At 56.5% G+C, this 27,612-nt stretch overlaps 1 long non-coding RNA gene across 1 annotated transcript in view; it reads right to left on the bottom strand.

The window, feature by feature from the left end:
* Nucleotides 1-819: 819 nt before the first annotated feature.
* The window catches only part of LOC140716587 (uncharacterized), a 94,621-nt gene continuing 67,828 nt past the window's right edge, over nucleotides 820-27,612 (bottom strand). Inside the window, exons 3-4 of the long non-coding RNA XR_012096319.1 lie at nucleotides 25,821-25,922; nucleotides 820-2,405 (exon numbers count right to left, since the gene is read on the bottom strand). This is a non-coding gene — a long non-coding RNA (uncharacterized lncRNA). The remainder of the gene's footprint in view (nucleotides 2,406-25,820; nucleotides 25,923-27,612) is intronic.

The raw sequence follows: 27,612 nt of genomic DNA, 5'->3' as shown, positions 1-27,612 counted from the left end.
TTCTACTCTAGAAAAAGTCTGTGCTCCTCATAAATCTACATACTCCTGTCAGTCCATCCCACAGCGTCCAACACTCCAGCAAAAACAGTCCAAGTTTATCCACCCTCTCCTTACAGCTAATATGCTCCAATGCAAACAACACGACTGAATCTACTCTTTACCCTCTTTACCCTCTCCAAAGCATCCACATCGTTCCTGTAATGCAATGACTAGAACTTCACCTGCTCCAAATGTGAAATTACCAAACAAACTCAAGATATGCTGGAGAATTTTGGAAGGGATCCTGTATGATCTGAGAATTTGGCAGAGGCTCTCCCCGTGGATGCTATCAAAAGCCTTTTCAAAGTCCATGAAATTTATGTACAGTTGTCTCTGCCACTCTGTGCACTGCTCTATGATGTTACGCAGCATGAAGATCCGGTTGACAGAGCCTCTATTCCTCCTGAAGCCAACTTGCTCCTTCAAGCAAACATCTACAGCATCTGTAATCCATTGGACAATGACTTTGGTGAGACGAAAGTGTGATGCCACACCAGTTGTTGCAATCACTTGGTACTCGTTTCTTGGGGATCCTAACTCCCTTTGTCCCTGGGCACTTGTCCTCGTTCCCAGATTATAGTAAACAGTGGATGCAGGATGCAGTTCTACAGCTTTACTGTTTCTTAATGTATTAATCACAGTAACAATCTCTTCTTTCTTGGCTGGATCTGTGTTGATGTTGAGGTCCTCTGTGACTACTCAGTAAATCTCTGAAATACCCTGTCCATCGTGCTTCATGCTCTTGTCAAAAGCAGACCGTTCTTACCTCTCATGGGGCTACTGGATCTGACTTGGAACTTTCTGCATACTAATTTTGAAACCTTCTTTCTTTCTTTTCCAATCTTTTTATTGATATCAATATGATAATATTGATACATAATTATAGAGATTACGAAATTACAATGAGCATAAAAGGATACGCAAGCAATAAGTACAATATAGTTAAGTCTACCCCAATCATGCATGATACAAATATCATAAAGAAGAGACAAAAAAAGGTATGGCAATATAAAAATTTTTAAGAAGGAAATCTTGTCTATACTTTCCTGATCACGTCGACTGGCACTGCTGTGGCCACCACTGCAAGGTCTTCCATGTAGACTCTCTTATCCATCCTTAGCTCTTCACTTTCTTGCTAGCTTCAGTGAATTCCAATGGAAGTTTCACCTTAATTCATGTTGACTCTGTATTGAACATTTTCTTCCTAATTTTCCATCTTTCCTCTAAGGCAGTCCATGTTTCCTGCTGTATCCATTCTTTGTTTTTCTTTCCAGGTCTGTAATGTAGACAAGCCCCGCTGGTCTCGATGAACACTGACACAATCTGTTTCCACATAGTGTTGATCTTGTCCACTGACACATCCTCGCCAAAGCCTGAAATCTGATCTTAAGTTTAATGGTGACAGTAGATCTCACACTGGTGTCCTTGAGCTTCTCAACATCAAAACGTCTTTGTACATGTGCTCTGGTCCCAGTGTTTCTCAGCTTGAGTTTCATCACTGCTACAGCAAGGTGGTGATTACTTCCTGTATCTGCTCCTCTCTTCACCTTTACACCCTGCAAGGATCATCTCCACATACCATTGATCATCAAATGGTCAGTCTGGATCTTGTCACTTCTACTGGGTGAGCACCATGTCAGTTTGTGGATTTCATGGTGTGGAAAGAGGGTCCCTCCTGTGACCAGATTGTTCATGACACAGAATTCCACCAGTCTTTCACCATTGTTATTCATTGTTCCACACCCTGGCATGCACATGACCCTAGTGAAGTCCGAGTTGTTATTTCCCACTTTGCCATTTAGATCTCCCATGATGATGATTATGTCACGATGTAGTGTTAACTCTACCTCTGCTGTCTGTACATGTCCTTTTCTTCAATGTCACTATTGTTATTTGGAGCATAGGACTGGATCACAGTCATGTTCACTTGCTTCACTCTCAGCCTGACTCTCACCAGCCGACTGTTGATTGTTTACTCCAGCGGGCACTTCTCAATGCCTTTCTTCAAAATGACAGCTACACCATCATGACACTGACCACCTTCCCCTCCTGAATATAGAACTGTTTCACCAGTTCGTGGCTTTAGTCTGCCAGACCCTGTCCATCTGCTTTCACTGACACCAGTGTATGTTGGCTGTAATGACACATTACTGTGGTTATCTGTGTGAGCTTGCCAGTGTTGTACATGGTTCGACAATTCCAAAAAACATTTTTGCTCTTGGTCTTGGTGAATTTCCTGGCTTCCTTCACCATGCCAGTAGCTTCCTGTCAGTTTTCACTCCTGTCAGCCATGCAAGTCCCGGGTGGTGACTAGGGAATATCATCACATTCAGATGTAGAAGGATTCCTCATTGCTGTGTCTGTAACTGTGAAGAGAGCACAGAAACACCACATAATGAGCAACCACCAGAAAGATTGGTGCAAAAAGCTTGTCATAACGGTGCCCCGATGACTCCGCCAGAGTTAAGGGCATTCTTCTTCTCTTCTACTGAGCACAAAATAAACACCAGACGATATCATAAGTAAGGTTACAAATCATCACCGAACATCAGTTCAGATGTTCTTTAAATACTCAATTCTTCGGGCCCATCCCCAATTAGCGGGAACATCATGAACCTTAAAGGGGCTGCAGAGTTATCCGTACTCCGGAGAGTTAGAGAGTCTAAATCCTGGAAGCTGGCGTGGTTGGGAGTGTCTCGTAACAATAACAATTTTTCTTTTTGCCTAGTCAGGTTCACTAACCCTGAAACTCCAAACCTGGAGGAACAGTGGACCACTCTTTGTCTGATCTCTACCCTGTGACCTGTATGGCATGAGTATCCCTACCTAGAGCTAAAGCACAAGGCAACATAAAACTCAAACCAACACAGATCTCGGGGTCACTGAGGCACTCAAGCCTCCAAACCCTACAGCAAGGTTGTGGTCCTCTTGGATGGGAAATATAATGATTCACCATTTTGATTGGTGTCATGGTGGGGTTGTGGGTTGTTGTGTCAGGTGGACATAGAAGTTTTGGAAAGTTCTCCACTATCTGTCCCAATGTTGATCCCTCAACCAGCACCACAGAATGTCTGATCTCCTTATACTTCATTGCTATGTCTCTGAGGAGAATATCTGCCCACTGACTGGTGTCTCTCGGGGGTTATCTGTCCATCAACTGGTATCTCTGGGTGATATCTGTCCATTGACAAGTGTCTCTCAGTCCATGTCTCTCAGGGGGATATCTGTCCACTGCCTAGTGTCTCTCAGTCCCTGTCTCTCAGGGGGATATCTGTCCACTGACTGGTGTCCCTCAGTCCCTGTCTCTCAGGGGGATATCTGTCCAATGACTGGTGTCTCTCAGTCCATGTCTCTCAGGGGGATATCTGTCCACTGACTGGTGTCTCTCAGTGGGATATCTGTCCACTGCCTAGTGTCCTTCAGTCCCTCTATCTCAGAGGGATATCTGTCCAATGACTGGTGATTCTCAGTCCATGTCTCTCAGGGGGATATCTATCCACTGCCTAGTGTCTCTCAGTCCTTGTCTCTCAGGGGGATATCTGTCCACTGCCTAGTGTCTCTCAGTCCCTGTCTCTCAGGGGGAAATCTGTCCACTGCCTAGTGTCTCTCAGTCCCTGTCTCTCAGGGGGAAATCTGTCCACTGACTGGTGTCTCTCAGTCCCTGTCTCTCAGGGGGATATCTGTCCACTGACTGGTGTCTCTCAGTCCCTGTCTCTCAGGGGGATATCTGTCCACTGACTGGTGTCTCTCAGTCCCTGTCTCTCAGGGGGACATCTGTCCACCGACTGGTGTCTCTCAGTCCCTGTCTCTCAGGGGGATATCTGTCCACTGACTGGTGTCTCTCAGAGGGATATCTATCCACTGACTGGTGTCTCTCAGTCCCTGTCTCTCAGGGGGATATCTGTCCACTGACTGGTGTCTCTCTGTCCCTGTCTCTCAGGGGGATATCTGTCCACTGACTGGTGTCTCTCTGTCCTTGTCTCTCAGGGGGATATCTGTCCACTGACTGGTGTCTCTCAGTCCCTGTCTCTCAGGGGGATATCTGTCCACTGACTGGTGTCTCTCAGAGGGATATCTATCCATTGACTGGTGTCTCTCAGTCCCTGTCTCTCAGGGGGACATCTGTCCACTGACTGGTGTCCCTCAGTCCCTGTCTCTCAGAGGGATCTCTGTCCACTGACTGGTGTCTCTCATTCTCTCTCGCTGGGATTCTGTGTGTTTCAGTTTACACAAACTGTTCATCGCTGAAATTGATGAATCGATCAGAGTGTGACAGATCTTTAATCCGGATCTGGTCACTGCCGCGGACCTGCCGCCTGTTGCAGAGACAAACATCTTTTGGGGAATTGAAATCGCTGCTGTGGGCGGGGACAGGAATCTGCGCCTCTGGTTTCAGTGTGTGAGAGCCTGTTCAAACCGCGGCTCCCTCTCTCACTCACAGCCCACGTCCCTATTCAAACAGCGCTCACTGCGGCTCCGGACAAAGCCGGCCTGAGCTGAAGCCGCCGATCTCAACAGTGTCCAAGTCCGGCTCAGTGTTCAGGGCGATGGGGGTCGTTCCTTATCTCTGTCTCCTCCTGTCTTGTCTGGCAGGTGGGTGTCCCGAGGCTTGTCGCTCACCCGCGACCGGCTGTTTCTCGGAGGCTTTGTGAAACTCTGCCCGTGGAACATTTTATTAATTTCTGCTCTTTTTTATTGACAGGCGTGCGGTCCGACATCGTGCTGACACAGCCCAAGTCAGCGGTGGTACAGCCCGGACAGTCCCACAGACTGACCTGTGAGGTCAGAGGGTTCGATATCAGCAGCTATAACATGCACTGGGTGAAACAGGTCCCCGGGAAAGGGCTGGAATGGCTGGTCGCGTATTATAGTGAAAGTTACAAGTATTACGCGCCTGAATTCCGGAGCCGGTTCACCGCTTCCAAGGGCAGCAGCATCGCCTATCTGCAAATGAACAGCCTGAGACTGGACGACTCGGCCACCTATTACTGTGCGAGTGGATGGCACAGTGTGAGAGATGGCGGCTCCCTCCATACACAAACCTACCGCAACAAAACTCTTTAAATTGCGCTCTTCGGGTGCCTCCACTGGCCTTTACCCCGGGATCCGTGAATATCAATCAGATCCCGAGTGGATAATCTGGAAGTTGGAACAAGTTCCATTGGAGATGTGTCTGGAAGGGAACGGGACCACCGAGGAGGAGCTGTCAGTGGAAGCCCAGTGAAAGGTCCCGGTGGGTTATATCATCTCCACTTCAGGACTGGGATGGCCGAGATTGGGACCCGCTGTGTGGGATACCCGGACACAGAGGGAGGGTTTAATAAATCCGGCGGCCGGCTCTGGGATCCACTGGATTTCGGGCTGGATGTGATGAAGGCGGTTTGTGACCTGCGGTGAAGCACTGTGACTATGGAGCACGGTGACGGGGAGCTGAACAGAACCTGGTCCCGACAAAGGAGCGTCTGCAGCGCAGTCTGTCTCCACGGATTCCGCATTGCTGCTTCCCAGAGTCAAATCCCTGAATCCTGACTCGGATTGTTGGGTGTAAATGTCCATTTCTGGACAATTAAAAACTCAAAAAAGATTCGACTCTGATTCCGGGTGATGGCGGGAGCCGGTGTCCACAGACAGGAAAACTGTGAAAATGCCTCTTTTAATCACACGCCATGAAGAGACAAGGACGGAGTTTGGGATGGAAATCCAGGAAGCGGCTGCTCCCGGTCCGGACAGGGATCATGTTGACATTTTGCTGAGATTATTGGATGTGACGGGCAAGTGAAGTTACTGCACTGGGTGAATGGGGAGACGGGGCACTGTGACTATCTTGAATACTGGGGCGGAGGAACCTCGCTGAAAGTGACTTCAGGTAAGACCAACTTCTCAATTGTATCTTCACGCACTAGTATTTTATTTATTTACGGTTTTGGCGAATTCTGTGATTTAACTGAAATCAGTGAGATATTTAGAGCGAGTACATGAATCTCCCCGAACCGGCGGGTTTCTCTAGAGCCCAGTAACAGTACAAGGGTACATACCCCACCCCACCAGTGAACTGTCCCCAGACCGGGGACAGGCTCAGGGGAATGGGGTCGGATCTTGTCACCAGACTGTGCCTTGACACCGGCCGGTTGTGCTGAGTGAGCTCAGTGTTTGGTTCAAGTCTGGCTTCTGATCCTCAGCACCAACTGAAGCCACGTTCAGGGGCTGAGCGTTTCAGTGCAGTTGAACTCGTTCCCTGTCAGTGACAACAATGGATCTGTTCAGTGTCAAGTTATTGGGATCGGGTTTTACTGTCGGCTGCTTTCATGTTGAAGGTAATGGGATTGAGACATAATCTGAGGGAATGGTTACACATGTATGATCTGGTTGATGGCTCAATATCCCCAGGGTACAGGTGGGTGTCAGTCCCATCATGTAATGTCCGGCGTGAGGTCCGTCCCGGGATACAGCAAAAGTATCAGCGATATCCCAGGATTAATTGATGGGATTAAGGTTTTAGTTTTATTCCCTGATGGGTGAGGAGGTGAGGTATGGTGGGGAAGAATTTTGGAGTTGGGAAGGCAGTGGGGAAGTGGTGCAGGAAAGGTAAGGCAGGGAATTGAAATCACAATTCCTTCACACATTCCGGGCAGCCTTGCATTGGTGGGTGGGGGAGGGGGAGTGGTGCAGGTGGGGTGGGGAGGACAGCGTTCAAGTCAATAATGTGTAATAGGGGAGCATTTAAAGGAAGGTTTGTTGATGAACGTTTGTGATCTGGAACACACCGCCTGAATGATGGTGGTGGCCAATAGTGAGTGTAGAGAGGGAACAGGAGATCCGCCTTTTGTAGGGATACAGGGAAGAGCAGAGAGACCAATGGGTTTATTGGGTTTGCTCAGCTAAAGGGAAGCACAGACACTATCGGATGAATGGCCTCACTCTCTGCTCTGTCATTCAATGGAATCAGTATTTATCTTGTAAATCTGGGAAATTCTTCCTCAAAGGGATTCCAACAATCACCCCAGAGTACACAGAGCATGAGTTAAATGCAGATTACAGTTCCCATGTCCTGTCCTGGCAGCCACAGATTAGATACAAAGATCCTTCTGCACTGTCCCATCCCTCCCAGGGCGGAGGCAGCAGAGGTTAGACCCAGAGTGAAGCTTCCCCCGACCTGTCCCATCACACGCTCACGGGACACGAGTTGAACTTCACTGTTCAAATGAACTGCTTATTCTCAGTTCACAGACGGAGCAACTGCTCTAATTTCTTGCCCTCCTCCATCCCCCGACTGGGTTTGTTTAACAAGTGTTTTCCTTCATGAACCAGTGTTGCTGGTGATTCAGTGAAAGTGGTTGTGAGACAAAGTGCTGACATTTACAGACACCTTCCATGGTGTCCCCGAGCTCTTCACAGGCAATGAAGTAGTTTCAAAGTACAGCCCTGTTGTAGAGTCGGGAATGTGGAGCCACTCTGCACACAGCAGAATCCACAAACTGCAAGGTGAGAACGATCAGACAGTCTGTTCTGGTGATGTTATTGAAGGAGAAATATTGTCCAGGACACCGTGGACACAGTGATCCAATGGACAGGCACAAGGTTGGATTCGGAGTGATGACTTAGTTCACCATAACCTACAACAGATTTGGATCTGTGGTCAGATTTCCATCATCTTAGTAATTGTTTGGTATTGTTTTTAAATCTAGTCATTAGTAATGATGACCCTTCAGTTTTACTGATGTCCCTCAGGGAAGGAGATCTCTGGTCCTTACCATCCTTACCCTTTGCAGCTATATAGGACCCTGGTCAGACCCCACTTGGAGTACTGCGCTCAGTTCTGGTCGCCTCACTACAGGAAGGATGTGGAAGCCATTGAAAGGGTGCAGAGAAGATTTAGAAGGATGGTTCCTGGATTGGGAGCATGCCTTATGAGAATAGGTTGAGTGAACTTGGCCTTTTCTCCTTGGGGCGATGGAGGATGATAGAGGTGAAAAAGATGATGAGAGGCATTGATCGTGTGGATAGTCAGAGGCTGTTTCCCAGGGATGAAATAGTTGCAACAAGAGGACACAGGTTTAAGCTGCTGGGGAGTAGGTACAGAAGAGATGCCAGGGGTAAGTTTTTTACTCAGAGAGTGGTGAGTGCGTGGAATGGGCTGCCGGCAATGGTGGTGGAGGCGGATACAACAGGGTCTTTTAAGAGACCTTTGGATAGGTACATGGAACTCAGAAAAATAGAGGGCCATGTGTAAGCCTAGTTCTTAATTTCTAAGGTAGGGACATGTTCGGCACAACTTTGTGTGCCAAAGGGCCTGTATTGTGCTGTAGGTTTTCTATGTTCCATGTTCTATGTTCTATGAGCCTATTTATGACCCATCAATGTGTTTATATCCAAAAGTCCTCTGAATGACAGCTCAGATGTGTAATTCATTCAGAATTTACCGGCAAAGCCCAGATCCCAAAAGACGAATGAATAAATAAAATTGCCCATCTGTTGTTCATACTCCCTGATGTTCTATCCACTTACTACAATACAGACTGAAATCAGACTGAACATCCACCGATTTGCTGATTCACCATCGATCGTTTTGTACAAATACTCAGCTCCTGTGACCCACCAAGATCCAGCTCCCCTCCACCCCAGCAACCTGTGACCCACCCTGATCCAGTTCCCCTCTTCACCCAGCACCCTGTGACCCACCCAGATCCAGTTCCCCTCTTCACCCCAGCACCCTGTGACCCACCCAGATCCAGTTCCCCTCTTCACCCCAGCACCCTGTGCCCCACCCAGATCCAGTTCCCCTCTTCACCCCAGCACCCTGTGACCCACCAAGATCCAATTCCCCTCTTCACCCCAGAACCCTGTGACCCACCCAGATCCAATTCCCCTCTTCACCCCAGCACCCTGTGACCCACCCAGATCCAGTTCCCCTCTTCACCCCAGCACCCTGTGCCCCACCCAGATCCAGTTCCCCTCTTCACCCCAGCACCCTGTGACCCACCAAGATCCAGTTCCCCTCTTCACCCCAGCACCCTGTGACACACCCAGATCCAGTTCCCCTCCTCACACCAGCACCCTGTGACCCACCCAGATCCAGTTCCCCTCTTCACCCCAGCACCCTGTGACACACCCAGATCCAGTTCCCCTCTTCACCCCAGCACCCTGTGACCCACCCAGATCCAGTTCCCCTCTTCACCCCAGCACCCTGTGACCCACCCAGATCCAGTTCCCCTCTTCACCCCAGCACCCTGTGACCCACCCAGATCCAGTTCCCCTCTTCACCCCAGCAACCGGTGACCCACCCAGATCCAGTTCCCCTCTTCACCCCAGCACCCTGTGACCCACCCAGATCCAGTTCCCCTCTTCACCCCAGCACCCTGTGACCCACCCAGATCCAGTTCCCCTCTTCACCCCAGCACCCTGACCCAACCAGATCCAGTTCCCCTCTTCACCCCAGCACCCTGTGACCCACCCAGATCCAGTTCCCCTCTTCACCCCAGCACCCTGACCCAACCAGATCCAGTTCCCCTCTTCACCCCAGCACCCTGTGACCCACCCAGATCCAGTTCCCCTCTTCACCCCAGCACCCTGACCCACCCAGATCCAGTTTCCCTCTTCACCCCAGCACCCTGTGACCCACCCAGATCCAGTTCCCCTCTTCACCCCAGCACCCTGTGACCCACCCAGATCCAGTTCCCCTCTTCATCCAGCACCCTGTGACCCACCCAGATCCAGTTCCCCTCTTCACCCCAATACCCTGTGACCCACCCAAATCCAGTTCCCCTCTTCACCCCAGCACCCTGACCCAACCAGATCCAGTTCCCCTCCACCCCAGCATCCTGTGCCCAACCCAGATCCAGTTCCCCTCTTCACCCCAGCATCCTGTGACCCACCCAGATCCAGTTCCCCTCTTCACCCCAGCACCCTGACCCACCCAGATCCAGTTCCCATCCACCCCAGCACCCTGTGACCCACCCAGATACAGTTCCCATCCACCCCAGCACCCTGTGACCCACCTAGATCCAGTTCCCATCCACCCCAGCACCCTGACCCACCCAGATCCAGTTCCCATCCACCCCAGCACCCTGTGACCCACCCAGATCCAGTTCCCCTCTTCACCCCAGCACCCTGACCCACCCAGATCCAGTTCCCATCCACCCCAGCACCCTGTGACCCACCCAGATCCAGTTCCCCATTTCACCCCAGCACCCTGACCCAACCAGATCCAGTTCCCCTCTTCACCCCAGCACCCTGTGACCCACCCAGATCCAGTTCCCCTCTTCACCCCAGCACCCTGTGACCCACCCAGATCCAGTTCCCCACTTCACCCCAGCACCCTGTGACCCACCCAGACCCAGTTCCCCTCTTCACCCCAGCACCCTGTGACCCACCCAGATCCAGTTCTCCTCTTCACCCCAGCACCCTGTGACCCACCCAGATCCAGTTCCCCACTCCACCCCAGCACCCTGACCCACCCAGATCCAGTTCCCTTCTTCACCCCAGCACCCTGTGACCCACCCAGATCCAGTTCCCCTCTTCACCCAGCACCCTGTGACCCACCCAGATCCAGTTCCCCTCTTCACCCCAGCACCCAGTGACCCACCCAGATCCAGTTCCCCTCTTCACCCCAGCACCCAGTGACCCACCCAGATCCAGTTCCCATCCACCCCAGCACCCTATGCCCCACCCAGATCCAGTTCCCCTCTTCACCCCAGCACCCAGTGACACACCCAGATCCAGTTCCCCTCCTCACCCCAGCACCCTGTGACCCACCCAGATCCAGTTCCCCTCTTCACCCCAGCACCCAGTGACACACCCAGATCCAGTTCCCCTCTTCACCCCAGCACCCTATGCCCCACCCAGATCCAGTTCCCCTCTTCACCCCAGCACCCTGTGACCCACCCAGATCCAGTTCCCCTCTTCACCCGAGCACCCTGTGACCCACCCAGATCCAGTTCCCCTCTTCACCCCAGCACCCTGTGACACACCCAGATCCAGTTCCCCTCTTCACCCCAGCAACCTGTGACCCACACAGATCCAGTTTCCCTCTTCACCCCAGCACCCTGTGACCCATCCAGATCCAGTTCCCCTCTTCACCCCAGCACCCTGTGACCCACCCAGATCCAGTTCCCCTCTTCACCCCAGCACCCTGTGACCCACCCAGATCCAGTTCCCCTCTTCACCCCAGCACCCTGTGACCCACCCAGATCCAGTTCTCCTCTTCACCCCAGCACCCTGTGACCCACCCAGATCCAGTTCCCCTCTTCACCCCAGCACCCTGTGACCCACCCAGATCCAGTTCTCCTCTTCACCCCAGCACCCTGTGACCCACCCAGATCCAGTTCCCCTCTTCATCCAGCACCCTGTGACCCACCCAGATCCAGTTCCCCTCTTCACCCCAACACCCTGTGACCCACCCAGATCCAGTTCCCCTCTTCACCCCAGCACCCTGACCCAACCAGATCCTGTTCCCCTCTTCACCCCAGCACCCGGACTCACCCAGATCCAGTTCCCATCCACCCCAGCACCCTGTGACCCACCCTGATCCAGTTCCCCTCTTCACCCCAGCACCCTGACCCAACCAGATCCAGTTCCCCTCCACCCCAGCACCCTGTGACCCACCTAGATCCAGTTCCCATCCACCCCAGCACCCTGACCCACCCAGATCCAGTTCCCATCCACCCCAGCACCCTGTGACCCACCCAGATCCAGTTCCCCTCTTCACCCCAGCACCCTGACCCACCCAGATCCAGTTCCCATCCACCCCAGCACCCTGTGACCCACCCAGATCCAGTTCCCCTCTTCACCCCAGCACCCTGTGACCCACCCAGACCCAGTTCCCCTCTTCACCCCAGCACCCTGTGACCCACCCAGATCCAGTTCTCCTCTTCACCCCAGCACCCTGTGACCCATCCAGATCCAGTTCTCCTCTTCACCCCAGCACCCTGTGACCCACCCAGATCCAGTTCCCCTCTTCACCCCAGCACCCTGTGACACACCCAGATCCAGTTCCCCTCCTCACCCCAGCACCCTGTGACCCACCCAGATCCAGTTCCCCTCTTCACCCCAGCACCCTGTGACCCACCCAGATCCAGTTCCCCTCTTCACCCCAGCACCCTGTGACCCACCCAGATCCAGTTCCCCTCTTCACCCCAGCACCCTGTGACCCACCCAGATCCAGTTCCCCTCTTCACCCCAGCACCCTGTGACCCACCCAGATCCAGTTCCCCTCTTCACCCCAGCACCCTGTGACCCACCCAGATCCAGTTCCCCTCTTCACCCCAGCACCCTGTGACCCACCCAGATCCAATTCCCCTCTTCACCCAGCACCCTGTGACCCACCCAGATCCAGTTCCCCTCTTCACCCCAGCACCCTGTGACCCACCCAGATCCAGTTCCCCTCTTCACCCCAGCACCCTGTGACCCACCCAGATCCAGTTCTCCTCTTCACCCCAGCACCCTGTGACCCACCCAGATCCAGTTCCCCTCCACCCCAGCACCCTGTGACCCACCCAGATCCAATTCCCCTCTTCACCCAGCACCCTGTGACCCACCCAGATCCAGTTCCCCTCTTCACCCCAGCACCCTGTGACCCACCCAGATCCAGTTCCCCTCCACCCCAGCACCCTGTGACCCACCAAGATCCAGTTCCCCTCTTCACCCCAGCACCCAGTGACCCACCCAGATCCAGTTCCCCTCTTCACCCCAGCACCCTATGCCCCACCCAGATCCAGTTCCCCTCTTCACCGCAGCACCCTGTGACACACCCAGATCCAGTTCCCCTCCTCACCCCAGCACCCTGTGACCCACCCAGATCCAGTTCCCCTCTTCACCCCAGCACCCTGTGACCCACCCAGATCCAGTTCCCCTCTTCACCCCAGCACCCTGTGACCCACCCAGATCCAGTTCCCCTCTTCATCCCAGCACCCTGTGACCCACCCAGATCCAGTTCCCCTCTTCACCCCAGCACCCTGTGACCCACCCAGATCCAGTTCCCCTCCTCCCCAGCACCCTGTGACCCACCCAGATCCAGTTCCCCACTCCACCCCAGCACCCTGACCCACCCAGATCCAGTTCCCCTCTTCACCCCAGCACCCTGTGACCCACCCAGATCCAGTTCCCCTCTTCACCCAGCACCCTGTGACCCACCCAGATCCAGTTCCCCTCCACCCCAGCACCCTGTGACCCACCCAGATCCAGTTCCCCTCTTCACCCCAGCACCCAGAGACCCACCCAGATCCAGTTCCCCTCTTCACCCCAGCACCCAGTGACCCACCCAGATCCAGTTCCCCTCTTCACCCCAGCACCCTATGCCCCACCCAGATCCAGTTCCCCTCTTCACCCCAGCACCCTGTGACACACGCAGATCCAGTTCCCCTCCTCACCCCAGCACCCTGTGACCCACCCAGATCCAGTTCCCCTCTTCACCCCAGCACCCAGTGACACACCCAGATCCAGTTCCCCTCTTCACCCCAGCACCCTATGCCCCACCCAGATCCAGTTCCCCTCTTCACCCCAGCACCCTATGCCCCACCCAGATCCAGTTCCCCTCTTCACCCCAGCACCCTGTGACCCACCCAGATCCAGTTCCCCTCTTCACCCGAGCACCCTGTGACCCACCCAGATCCAGTTCCCCTCTTCACCCCAGCACCCTGTGACACACCCAGATCCAGTTCCCCTCTTCACCCCAGCAACCTGTGACCCACACAGATCCAGTTTCCCTCTTCACCCCAGCACCCTGTGACCCATCCAGATCCAGTTCCCCTCTTCACCCCAGCACCCTGTGACCCACCCAGATCCAGTTCCCCTCTTCACCCCAGCACCCTGTGACCCACCCAGATCCAGTTCCCCTCTTCACCCCAGCACCCTGTGACCCACCCAGATCCAGTTCTCCTCTTCACCCCAGCACCCTGTGACCCACCCAGATCCAGTTCCCCTCTTCACCCCAGCACCCTGTGACCCACCCAGATCCAGTTCTCCTCTTCACCCCAGCACCCTGTGACCCACCCAGATCCAGTTCCCCTCTTCATCCAGCACCCTGTGACCCACCCAGATCCAGTTCCCCTCTTCACCCCAACACCCTGTGACCCACCCAGATCCAGTTCCCCTCTTCACCCCAGCACCCTGACCCAACCAGATCCTGTTCCCCTCTTCACCCCAGCACCCGGACTCACCCAGATCCAGTTCCCATCCACCCCAGCACCCTGTGACCCACCCTGATCCAGTTCCCCTCTTCACCCCAGCACCCTGACCCAACCAGATCCAGTTCCCCTCCACCCCAGCACCCTGTGACCCACCTAGATCCAGTTCCCATCCACCCCAGCACCCTGACCCACCCAGATCCAGTTCCCATCCACCCCAGCACCCTGTGACCCACCCAGATCCAGTTCCCCTCTTCACCCCAGCACCCTGACCCACCCAGATCCAGTTCCCATCCACCCCAGCACCCTGTGACCCACCCAGATCCAGTTCCCCTCTTCACCCCAGCACCCTGTGACCCACCCAGACCCAGTTCCCCTCTTCACCCCAGCACCCTGTGACCCACCCAGATCCAGTTCTCCTCTTCACCCCAGCACCCTGTGACCCATCCAGATCCAGTTCTCCTCTTCACCCCAGCACCCTGTGACCCACCCAGATCCAGTTCCCCTCTTCACCCCAGCACCCTGTGACACACCCAGATCCAGTTCCCCTCCTCACCCCAGCACCCTGTGACCCACCCAGATCCAGTTCCCCTCTTCACCCCAGCACCCTGTGACCCACCCAGATCCAGTTCCCCTCTTCACCCCAGCACCCTGTGACCCACCCAGATCCAGTTCCCCTCTTCACCCCAGCACCCTGTGACCCACCCAGATCCAGTTCCCCTCTTCACCCCAGCACCCTGTGACCCACCCAGATCCAGTTCCCCTCTTCACCCCAGCACCCTGTGACCCACCCAGATCCAGTTCCCCTCTTCACCCCAGCACCCTGTGACCCACCCAGATCCAATTCCCCTCTTCACCCAGCACCCTGTGACCCACCCAGATCCAGTTCCCCTCTTCACCCCAGCACCCTGTGACCCACCCAGATCCAGTTCCCCTCTTCACCCCAGCACCCTGTGACCCACCCAGATCCAGTTCTCCTCTTCACCCCAGCACCCTGTGACCCACCCAGATCCAGTTCCCCTCCACCCCAGCACCCTGTGACCCACCCAGATCCAATTCCCCTCTTCACCCAGCACCCTGTGACCCACCCAGATCCAGTTCCCCTCTTCACCCCAGCACCCTGTGACCCACCCAGATCCAGTTCCCCTCCACCCCAGCACCCTGTGACCCACCAAGATCCAGTTCCCCTCTTCACCCCAGCACCCAGTGACCCACCCAGATCCAGTTCCCCTCTTCACCCCAGCACCCTATGCCCCACCCAGATCCAGTTCCCCTCTTCACCGCAGCACCCTGTGACACACCCAGATCCAGTTCCCCTCCTCACCCCAGCACCCTGTGACCCACCCAGATCCAGTTCCCCTCTTCACCCCAGCACCCTGTGACCCACCCAGATCCAGTTCCCCTCTTCACCCCAGCACCCTGTGACCCACCCAGATCCAGTTCCCCTCTTCATCCCAGCACCCTGTGACCCACCCAGATCCAGTTCCCCTCTTCACCCCAGCACCCTGTGACCCACCCAGATCCAGTTCCCCTCCTCCCCAGCACCCTGTGACCCACCCAGATCCAGTTCCCCACTCCACCCCAGCACCCTGACCCACCCAGATCCAGTTCCCCTCTTCACCCCAGCACCCTGTGACCCACCCAGATCCAGTTCCCCTCTTCACCCAGCACCCTGTGACCCACCCAGATCCAGTTCCCCTCCACCCCAGCACCCTGTGACCCACCCAGATCCAGTTCCCCTCTTCACCCCAGCACCCAGAGACCCACCCAGATCCAGTTCCCCTCTTCACCCCAGCACCCAGTGACCCACCCAGATCCAGTTCCCCTCTTCACCCCAGCACCCTATGCCCCACCCAGATCCAGTTCCCCTCTTCACCCCAGCACCCTGTGACACACGCAGATCCAGTTCCCCTCCTCACCCCAGCACCCTGTGACCCACCCAGATCCAGTTCCCCTCTTCACCCCAGCACCCAGTGACACACCCAGATCCAGTTCCCCTCTTCACCCCAGCACCCTATGCCCCACCCAGATCCAGTTCCCCTCTTCACCCCAGCACCCTGTGACCCACCCAGATCCAGTTCCCCTCTTCACCCCAGCACCCTGTGACCCACCCAGATCCAGTTCCCCTCTTCACCCCAGCACCCTGTGACACACCCAGATCCAGTTCCCCTCTTCACCCCAGCACCCTGTGACCCACACAGATCCAGTTTCCCTCTTCACCCCAGCACCCTGTGACCCATCCAGATCCAGTTCCCCTCTTCACCCCAGCACCCTGTGACCCACCCAGATCCAGTTCCCCTCTTCACCCCAGCACCCTGTGACCCACCCAGATCCAGTTCCCCTCTTCACCCCAGCACCCTGTGACCCACCTAGATCCAGTTCCCATCCACCCCAGCACCCTGTGACCCACCTAGATCCAGTTCCCATCACCCCAGCACCCTGACCCACCCAGATCCAGTTCCCATCCACCCCAGCACCCTGTGACCCACCCAGATCCAGTTCCCCTCTTCACCCCAGCACCCTGACCCACCCAGATCCAGTTCCCATCCACCCCAGCACCCTGTGACCCACCCAGATCCAGTTCCCCTCTTCACCCCAGCACCCTGTGACCCACCCAGACCCAGTTCCCCTCTTCACCCCAGCACCCTGTGACCCACCCAGATCCAGTTCTCCTCTTTACCCCAGCACCCTGTGACCCATCCAGATCCAGTTCTCCTCTTCACCCCAGCACCCTGTGACCCACCCAGATCCAGTTCCCCTCTTCACCCCAGCACCCTGTGACACACCCAGATCCAGTTCCCCTCCTCACCCCAGCACCCTGTGACCCACCCAGATCCAGTTCCCCTCTTCACCCCAGCACCCTGTGACCCACCCAGATCCAGTTCCCCTCTTCACCCCAGCACCCTGTGACCCACCCAGATCCAGTTCCCCTCTTCACCCCAGCACCCTGTGACCCACCCAGATCCAGTTCCCCTCTTCACCCCAGCACCCTGTGACCCACCCAGATCCAGTTCCCCTCTTCACCCCAGCACCCTGTGACCCACCCAGATCCAGTTCCCCTCTTCACCCCAGCACCCTGTGACCCACCCAGATCCAATTCCCCTCTTCACCCAGCACCCTGTGACCCACCCAGATCCAGTTCCCCTCTTCACCCCAGCACCCTGTGACCCACCCAGATCCAGTTCCCCTCCACCCCAGCACCCTGTGACCCACCCAGATCCAATTCCCCTCTTCACCCAGCACCCTGTGACCCACCCAGATCCAGTTCCCCTCTTCACCCCAGCACCCTGTGACCCACCCAGATCCAGTTCCCCTCCACCCCAGCACCCTGTGACCCACCCAGATCCAGTTCCCCTCTTCACCCCAGCACCCTGTGACACACCCAGATCTAGTTCCACTCTTCACCCCAGCACCCTGTGACACACCCAGATCCAGTTCCACTCTTCACCCCAGCACCCTGTGCCCTACCCAGATCCAGTTCCCCTCTTCACCCCAGCACCCTGTGCCCTACCCAGATCCAGTTCCCCTCTTCAACCCAGCGCCCTGTGCCCTACCCAGATCCAGTTCCCCTCTTCACCCCAGCACCCTGTGACCCACCCAGACCCAGTTCCCCTCTTCACCCCAGCACCCTGTGACCCACCCAGATCCAGTTCTCCTCTTCACCCCAGCACCCTGTGACCCATCCAGATCCAGTTCTCCTCTTCACCCCAGCACCCTGTGACCCACCCAGATCCAGTTCCCCTCTTCACCCCAGCACCCTGTGACACACCCAGATCCAGTTCCCCTCCTCACCCCAGCACCCTGTGACCCACCCAGATCCAGTTCCCCTCTTCACCCCAGCACCCTGTGACCCACCCAGATCCAGTTCCCCTCTTCACCCCAGCACCCTGTGACCCACCCAGATCCAGTTCCCCTCTTCACCCCAGCACCCTGTGACCCACCCAGATCCAGTTCCCCTCTTCACCCCAGCACCCTGTGACCCACCCAGATCCAGTTCCCCTCTTCACCCCAGCACCCTGTGACCCACCCAGATCCAGTTCCCCTCTTCACCCCAGCACCCTGTGACCCACCCAGATCCAATTCCCCTCTTCACCCAGCACCCTGTGACCCACCCAGATCCAGTTCCCCTCTTCACCCCAGCACCCTGTGACCCACCCAGATCCAGTTCCCCTCCACCCCAGCACCCTGTGACCCACCCAGATCCAATTCCCCTCTTCACCCAGCACCCTGTGACCCACCCAGATCCAGTTCCCCTCTTCACCCCAGCACCCTGTGACCCACCCAGATCCAGTTCCCCTCCACCCCAGCACCCTGTGACCCACCCAGATCCAGTTCCCCTCTTCACCCCAGCACCCTGTGACACACCCAGATCTAGTTCCACTCTTCACCCCAGCACCCTGTGACACACCCAGATCCAGTTCCACTCTTCACCCCAGCACCCTGTGCCCTACCCAGATCCAGTTCCCCTCTTCACCCCAGCACCCTGTGCCCTACCCAGATCCAGTTCCCCTCTTCAACCCAGCGCCCTGTGCCCTACCCAGATCCAGTTCCCCTCTTCACCCCAGCACCCTGTGCCCTACCCAGATCCAGTTCCCCTCTTCAACCCAGCGCCCTGTGACCCACCCAGATCCAGTTCCCCTCTTCACCTCTGCACCCTGTGACCCACCCAGATCCAGTTCCCCTCTTCACCCCAGCACCCTGTGACCCACCCAGATCCAGTGCCCCTCTTCACCCCAGCACCCTGTGACCCACCCAGATCCAGTTCCCCTCTTCACCCCAGCACCCTGTGACCCACCCAGATCCAGTTCCCCTCTTCACCTCTGCACCCTGTGACCCACCCAGATCCAGTTCCCCTCTTCAACCCAGCGCCCTGTGACCCACCCAGATCCAGTTCCCCTCTTCACCTCTGCACCCTGTGACCCACCCAGATCCAGTTCCCCTCTTCACCCCAGCACCCTGTGACCCACCCAGATCCAGTGCCCCTCTTCACCCCAGCACCCTGTGACCCACCCAGATCCAGTTCCCCTCTTCACCCCAGCACCCTGTGACCCACCCAGATCCAGTTCCCCTCTTCACCTCTGCACCCTGTGACCCACCCAGATCCAGTTCCCCTCTTCACCTCTGCACCCTGTGACCCACCCAGATCCAGTTCCCCTCTTCACCCCATCACCCTGTGACCCACCCAGATCCAGTTCCCCTATTCACCCCAGCACCCTGTGACACACCCAGATCCAGTTCCCCTCTTCACCCCAGCACCCTGTGAACCACCCAGATCCAGTTCCCCTCTTCACCCCAGCACCCTGTGACCCACCCTGATCCAGTTCCCCTCTTCACCCCAGCACCCTGTGAACCACCCTGATCCAGTTCCCCTCTTCACCCCAGCAGCCTGTGACCCACCCAGATCCAGTTCCCCTCCACTCCAGCACCCTGTGACCCACCCAGATCCAGTTCTCCTCTTCACCCAGCACACTGTGACCCACCCAGATCCAGTTCCCCTCTTCACCCCAGCACCCTGTGACCCACCCAGATCCAGTTCCCCTCTTCACCCCAGCACCCTGTGACCCACCTAGATCCAGTTCCCATCCACCCCAGCACCCTGTGACCCACCTAGATCCAGTTCCCATCACCCCAGCACCCTGACCCACCCAGATCCAGTTCCCATCCACCCCAGCACCCTGTGACCCACCCAGATCCAGTTCCCCTCTTCACCCCAGCACCCTGACCCACCCAGATCCAGTTCCCATCCACCCCAGCACCCTGTGACCCACCCAGATCCAGTTCCCCTCTTCACCCCAGCACCCTGTGACCCACCCAGACCCAGTTCCCCTCTTCACCCCAGCACCCTGTGACCCACCCAGATCCAGTTCTCCTCTTCACCCCAGCACCCTGTGACCCATCCAGATCCAGTTCTCCTCTTCACCCCAGCACCCTGTGACCCACCCAGATCCAGTTCCCCTCTTCACCCCAGCACCCTGTGACACACCCAGATCCAGTTCCCCTCCTCACCCCAGCACCCTGTGACCCACCCAGATCCAGTTCCCCTCTTCACCCCAGCACCCTGTGACCCACCCAGATCCAGTTCCCCTCTTCACCCCAGCAACCTGTGACCCACCCAGATCCAGTTCCCCTCTTCACCCCAGCACCCTGTGACCCACCCAGATCCAGTTCCCCTCTTCACCCCAGCACCCTGTGACCCACCCAGATCCAGTTCCCCTCTTCACCCCAGCACCCTGTGACCCACCCAGATCCAGTTCCCCTCTTCACCCCAGCACCCTGTGACCCACCCAGATCCAATTCCCCTCTTCACCCAGCACCCTGTGACCCACCCAGATCCAGTTCCCCTCTTCACCCCAGCACCCTGTGACCCACCCAGATCCAGTTCCCCTCCACCCCAGCACCCTGTGACCCACCCAGATCCAATTCCCCTCTTCACCCAGCACCCTGTGACCCACCCAGATCCAGTTCCCCTCTTCACCCCAGCACCCTGTGACCCACCCAGATCCAGTTCCCCTCCACCCCAGCACCCTGTGACCCACCCAGATCCAGTTCCCCTCTTCACCCCAGCACCCTGTGACACACCCAGATCTAGTTCCACTCTTCACCCCAGCACCCTGTGACACACCCAGATCCAGTTCCACTCTTCACCCCAGCACCCTGTGCCCTACCCAGATCCAGTTCCCCTCTTCACCCCAGCACCCTGTGCCCTACCCAGATCCAGTTCCCCTCTTCAACCCAGCGCCCTGTGCCCTACCCAGATCCAGTTCCCCTCTTCACCCCAGCACCCTGTGCCCTACCCAGATCCAGTTCCCCTCTTCAACCCAGCGCCCTGTGACCCACCCAGATCCAGTTCCCCTCTTCACCTCTGCACCCTGTGACCCACCCAGATCCAGTTCCCCTCTTCACCCCAGCACCCTGTGACCCACCCAGATCCAGTGCCCCTCTTCACCCCAGCACCCTGTGACCCACCCAGATCCAGTTCCCCTCTTCACCCCAGCACCCTGTGACCCACCCAGATCCAGTTCCCCTCTTCACCTCTGCACCCTGTGACCCACCCAGATCCAGTTCCCCTCTTCAACCCAGCGCCCTGTGACCCACCCAGATCCAGTTCCCCTCTTCACCTCTGCACCCTGTGACCCACCCAGATCCAGTTCCCCTCTTCACCCCAGCACCCTGTGACCCACCCAGATCCAGTGCCCCTCTTCACCCCAGCACCCTGTGACCCACCCAGATCCAGTTCCCCTCTTCACCCCAGCACCCTGTGACCCACCCAGATCCAGTTCCCCTCTTCACCTCTGCACCCTGTGACCCACCCAGATCCAGTTCCCCTCTTCACCTCTGCACCCTGTGACCCACCCAGATCCAGTTCCCCTCTTCACCCCATCACCCTGTGACCCACCCAGATCCAGTTCCCCTATTCACCCCAGCACCCTGTGACACACCCAGATCCAGTTCCCCTCTTCACCCCAGCACCCTGTGAACCACCCAGATCCAGTTCCCCTCTTCACCCCAGCACCCTGTGACCCACCCTGATCCAGTTCCCCTCTTCACCCCAGCACCCTGTGAACCACCCTGATCCAGTTCCCCTCTTCACCCCAGCAGCCTGTGACCCACCCAGATCCAGTTCCCCTCCACTCCAGCACCCTGTGACCCACCCAGATCCAGTTCTCCTCTTCACCCAGCACACTGTGACCCACCCAGATCCAGTTCCCCTCTTCACCCCAGCACCCTGTGACCCACCCAGATCCAGTTCCCCTCTTCACCCCAGCACCCTGTGACCCACCCAGATCCAGTTCCCCTCTTCACCCCATCACCCTGTGACCCACCCAGATCCAGTTCCCCTCCACCCCAGCACCCTGTGACCCACCCAGATCCAGTTCCCCTCTTCACCCCAGCACCCTGTGCCCCATCCAGATCCAGTTCCCCTCTTCACCCCAGCACCCTGTGACCCACCCAGATCCAGTTCTCCTCTTCACCCCAGCACCCTGTGCCCCACCCAGATCCAGTTCCCCTCTTCACCCCAGCACCCTGTGACCCACCCAGATCCAGTTCCCCTCTTCACCCCAGCACCCTGTGACCCACCCAGATCCAGTTCTCCTCTTCACCCCAGCACCCTGTGACCCACCCAGATCCAGTTCCCCTCTTCATCCAGCACCCTGTGACCCACCCAGATCCAGTTCCCCTCTTCACCCCAACACCCTGTGACCCACCCAGATCCAGTTCCCCTCTTCAACCCAGCACCCTGACCCAACCAGATCCTGTTCCCCTCTTCACCCCAGCACCCGGACTCACCCAGATCCAGTTCCCATCCACCCCAGCACCCTGTGACCCACCCTGATCCAGTTCCCCTCTTCACCCCAGCACCCTGACCCAACCAGATCCAGTTCCCCTCCACCCCAGCATCCTGTGCCCAACCCAGATCCAGTTCCCCTCTTCACCCCAGCATCCTGTGACCCACCCAGATCCAGTTCCCCTCTTCACCCCAGCACCCTGACCCACCCAGATCCAGTTCCCATCCACCCCAGCACCCTGTGACCCACCCAGATCCAGTTCTCCTCTTCACCCCAGCACCCTGTGACCCACCCAGATCCAGTTCCCCTCTTCACCCCAGCACCCGGTGACCCACTCAGATCCAGTTCCCCTCTTCACCCCAGCACCCTGTGACCCACCCAGATCCAGTTCCCCACTTCACCCCAGCACCCTGACCCACCCAGATCCAGTTCCCCTCTTCACCCCAGCACCCTGTGACCCACCCAGATCCAGTTCCCCTCTTCAACCCAGCACCCTGTGACCCACCCTGATCCAGTTCCCCTCTTCACCCCAGCACCCAGTGACCCACCCAGATCCAGTTCCCCTCTTCACCCCAGCACCATATGCCCCACCCAGATCCAGTTCCCCTCTTCACCCCAGCACCCTGTGACCCACCCAGATCCAGTTCCCCTCTTCACCCCAGCACCCTGTGACCCACCCAGATCCAGTTCCCCTCTTCACCCCAGCACCCTGTGACCCACCCAGATCCAGTTCCCCTCTTCACCCCAGCACCCTGTGACCCACCCAGATCCAGTTCCCCTCTTCACCCCAGCACCCTGTGACCCACCCAGATCCAGTTCCCCTCTTCACCCCAGCACCCTGTGACCCACCCAGATCCAGTTCCCCTCCACCCCAGCACCCTGTGACCCACCCAGATCCAATTCCCCTCTTCACCCAGCACCCTGTGACCCACCCAGATCCAGTTCCCCTCTTCACCCCAGCACCCTGACCCAACCAGATCCAGTTCCCCTCCACCCCAGCATCCTGTGCCCAACCCAAATCCAGTTCCCCTCTTCACCCCAGCATCCTGTGACCCACCCAGATCCAGTTCCCCTCTTCACCCCAGCACCCTGACCCACCCAGATCCAGTTCCCATCCACCCCAGCACCCTGTGACCCACCCAGATCCAGTTCTCCTCTTCACCCCAGCACCCTGTGACCCACCCAGATCCAGTTCCCCTCTTCACCCCAGCACCCGGTGACCCACTCAGATCCAGTTCCCCTCTTCACCCCAGCACCCTGTGACCCACCCAGATCCAGTTCCCCACTTCACCCCAGCACCCTGACCCACCCAGATCCAGTTCCCCTCTTCACCCCAGCACCCTGTGACCCACCCAGATCCAGTTCCCCTCTTCAACCCAGCACCCTGTGACCCACCCTGATCCAGTTCCCCTCTTCACCCCAGCACCCAGTGACCCACCCAGATCCAGTTCCCCTCTTCACCCCAGCACCATATGCCCCACCCAGATCCAGTTCCCCTCTTCACCCCAGCACCCTGTGACCCACCCAGATCCAGTTCCCCTCTTCACCCCAGCACCCTGTGACCCACCCAGATCCAGTTCCCCTCTTCACCCCAGCACCCTGTGACCCACCCAGATCCAGTTCCCCTCTTCACCCCAGCACCCTGTGACCCACCCAGATCCAGTTCCCCTCTTCACCCCAGCACCCTGTGACCCACCCAGATCCAGTTCCCCTCTTCACCCCAGCACCCTGTGACCCACCCAGATCCAGTTCCCCTCCACCCCAGCACCCTGTGACCCACCCAGATCCAATTCCCCTCTTCACCCAGCACCCTGTGACCCACCCAGATCCAGTTCCCCTCTTCACCCCAGCACCCTGTGACCCACCCAGATCCAGTTCCCCTCCACCCCAGCACCCTGTGACCCACCCAGATCCAGTTCCCCTCTTCACCCCAGCACCCTGTGACACACCCAGATCCAGTTCCACTCTTCACCCCAGCACCCTGTGCCCTACCCAGATCCAGTTCCCCTCTTCAACCCAGCACCCTGTGACCCACCCAGATCCAGTTCCACTCTTCACCCCAGCACCCTGTGACACACCCAGATCCAGTTCCACTCTTCACCCCAGCACCCTGTGCCCTACCCAGATCCAGTTCCCCTCTTCACCCCAGCACCCTGTGCCCTACCCAGATCCAGTTCCCCTCTTCAACCCAGCACCCTGTGACCCACCCAGATCCAGTTCCCCTCTTCACCTCTGCACCCTGTGACCCACCCAGATCCAGTTCCCCTCTTCACCCCAGCACCCTGTGACCCACCCAGATCCAGTTCCCCTCTTCACCCCAGCATCCTGTGACCCACCCAGATCCAGTTCCCCTCTTCACCTCTGCACCCTGTGACCCACCCAGATCCAGTTCCCCTCTTCACCTCTGCACCCTGTAACCCACCCAGATCCAGTTCCCCTCTTCACCCCAGCACCCTGTGACCCACCCAGATCCAGTTCCCCTATTCACCCCAGCACCCTGTGACACACCCCGATCCAGTTCCCCTCTTCACCCCAGCACCCTGTGACCCACCCAGATCCAGTTCCCCTCTTCACCTCTGCACCCTGTGACCCACCCAGATCCAGTTCCCCTCTTCACCTCTGCACCGACCCACCCAGATCCAGTTCCCCTCTTCACCCCAGCACCCTGTGACCCACCCAGATCCAGTTCCCCTATTCACCCCAGCACCCTGTGACACACCCAGATCCAGTTCCCCTCTTCACCCCAGCACCCTGTGACCCACCCAGATCCAGTTCCCCTCTTCACCCAGCACCCTGTGACCCACCCAGATCCAGTTCCCCTCTTCACCCCAGCACCCTGTGACCCACCCAGATCCAGTTCCCCTGTTCACCCCAGCACCCTGTGACCCACCCAGATCCAGTTCCCCTCTTCACCCCATCACCCTGTGACCCACCCAGATCCAGTTCCCCTCCACCCCAGCACCCTGTGACCCACCCAGATCCAGTTCCCCTCTTCACCCCAGCACCCTGTGACCCACCCAGATCCAGTTCCCCTCTTCACCCCATCACCCTGTGACCCACCCAGATCCAGTTCCCCTCCACCCCAGCACCCTGTGACCCACCCAGATCCAGTTCCCCTCTTCACCCCAGCACCCTGTGCCCCATCCAGATCCAGTTCCCCTCTTCACCCCAGCACCCTGTGACCCACCCAGATCCAGCTCCCCTCTTCACCCCAACACCCTGTGACCCACCCAGATCCAGTTCCCCTCCACCCCAGCACCCTGTGACCCACCCAGATCCAGTTCCCCTCTTCACCCCAGCACCCTGCTGTCAGTTTGATGGGTGTTTTTATAAAGACCCAGAGGAACACTGATTCATACAGAACTGTACTTACCACCTGCTGGTCCCGGGATGTAAAAGATCCTCAGCTGCAAATCTCACCGACTGACATTATTGTGCCTCCTGCACTGCCAACACTGAGCAGCTCAAGGAACACCTGTGGGGTGAGAAACAGAGTTAATGTTTCACATCAGTGACCTTTCACCAGACTCTGTCAGTCTGATTTCTGGCAACTACACTGTTTCCAGTTTTATTTTACTGAATTTAGAGAGGCGTGGAGGGAAATCATCCACTAACCGGAGAAACTCCGGATGTAACCTACCTTTCCTATTTTGATGAAAACAATTTGTTTTTCATTGGCTTCTACAACCCCAGAACATCCCAGGGCCTTTACCAACCCAGCAAGTACTTCCACAGTGTGTCACTTGTCCACAAGCGGAACTACAACATGACAATCTAGTCTGTTTGGGTGATGTTGGAAGGGAATGGTCACTTTTAGCCTACAATTCCTAAAGCTCCCCAACACTGGAAAATCTTCATTTGAAGTCTGAAAATTCAAAGTAAAATTTATTATCAGGGTACATATACGTCACCACATACAACTCTGAGATTCATTTGCTTGTGGGCATACTCAGCAAATCTATAGAATAGTAACTGTAAACAGGATCAATGAAACAGCAACAGCATAGAAGACAATAAACTGTTGAAATGCAACCCTAAATAAATTGCAATAAATAACAAGGTAAAGAGTCCTTAAAGTGAGATCATTGTTTCAGGGAACATTTCAATAGATGAGCGTAAATATCCTCTTTTATTCAAGAGCCGGATGGTTGAGGGTAGTAACTGTTCTTGAAACTGGTGTTGTGAGTCCTGAGGCTCTTGTTCCTTCTGCCTGATGGCAGCAGTGAGAAAGGAGCCCGGCCTGGGTGGTGAGGATCTTTGATGATAGATGCTGCTTTCTTACGACAGCATTTCATGTAGATGTGCTCAATGGTTGAGAGTGCTTTACCCATTACGTACTGGGCTGAATCCACTATCGTTTGCAGTATTTTCCATTCAAAGGCATTGCTGTTCCCATACCAGGCCGTAATGTAGCCAGTCAATACACTTTCCACTAGACATCTATAGAAGTTTATCAAGGTTTTAGACATCGTGCCAAATCTCCACAGACTCCTGAGGAAGTAGAGGCACTGTCCTGTTTCCTCTGCAGTTACATTTATATGCTGAGTCCAGGACAGGTCCTCTGAGATAGTGACACCCAGGAATTTACTGACTGTTACTGACTGTGTGGTAGATGAATAGATAGACACAGATTACTGATGGTCGTCCTGATGGTCCCAGGTCTTTGGTCCCATAACTCCCTTGTTGTGAGGGGTTGACGCTGATAAACAGCAGCAAGGTTCCTCAGACCACAGCTGACCATCCCTTTCCCCTGCTGCTCAATACAAGGGAAACTGAAGATACTGTGGTTTGAATGGTGCTGGCTGTAGCTGGCATTCCCGAAGTGAACCATTTACCAGTGTCTAGCCACTTACACTGGAGTCAGTCTCACAGTTCCACAGACCACTGTGCCCCAAGATTTACTGAGTGACAGATGCCACCAGAACTGTCACCACACTCCACCACATGACACGGGGCCTTGCTGGAGTTCCTAGGATTAAACTGGGGATTCCACCTCAATGATTCCCTCGCAGACTAGACTTGTCAAAGGATCACAGTCACCATTCATCTCAGTGCGATTCTCGGCCTGGTGTGTTGGGAAGGCGTTTGGCTTGTAATTCCCACAGGCTCGGTGCGGTTGAAGTTCTTCCTCAGTTGCATGGGTTGAATTTTGAGGCGGTGTCAGA

This window comes from Hemitrygon akajei, chromosome 25 (genome assembly GCF_048418815.1).
Source record: "Hemitrygon akajei chromosome 25, sHemAka1.3, whole genome shotgun sequence".
NCBI lineage: Eukaryota > Metazoa > Chordata > Chondrichthyes > Myliobatiformes > Dasyatidae > Hemitrygon > Hemitrygon akajei.
The sequence above is the reverse complement of the archived record's forward strand: the minus strand, read 5'-3'. Positions and strand labels throughout refer to the sequence as shown.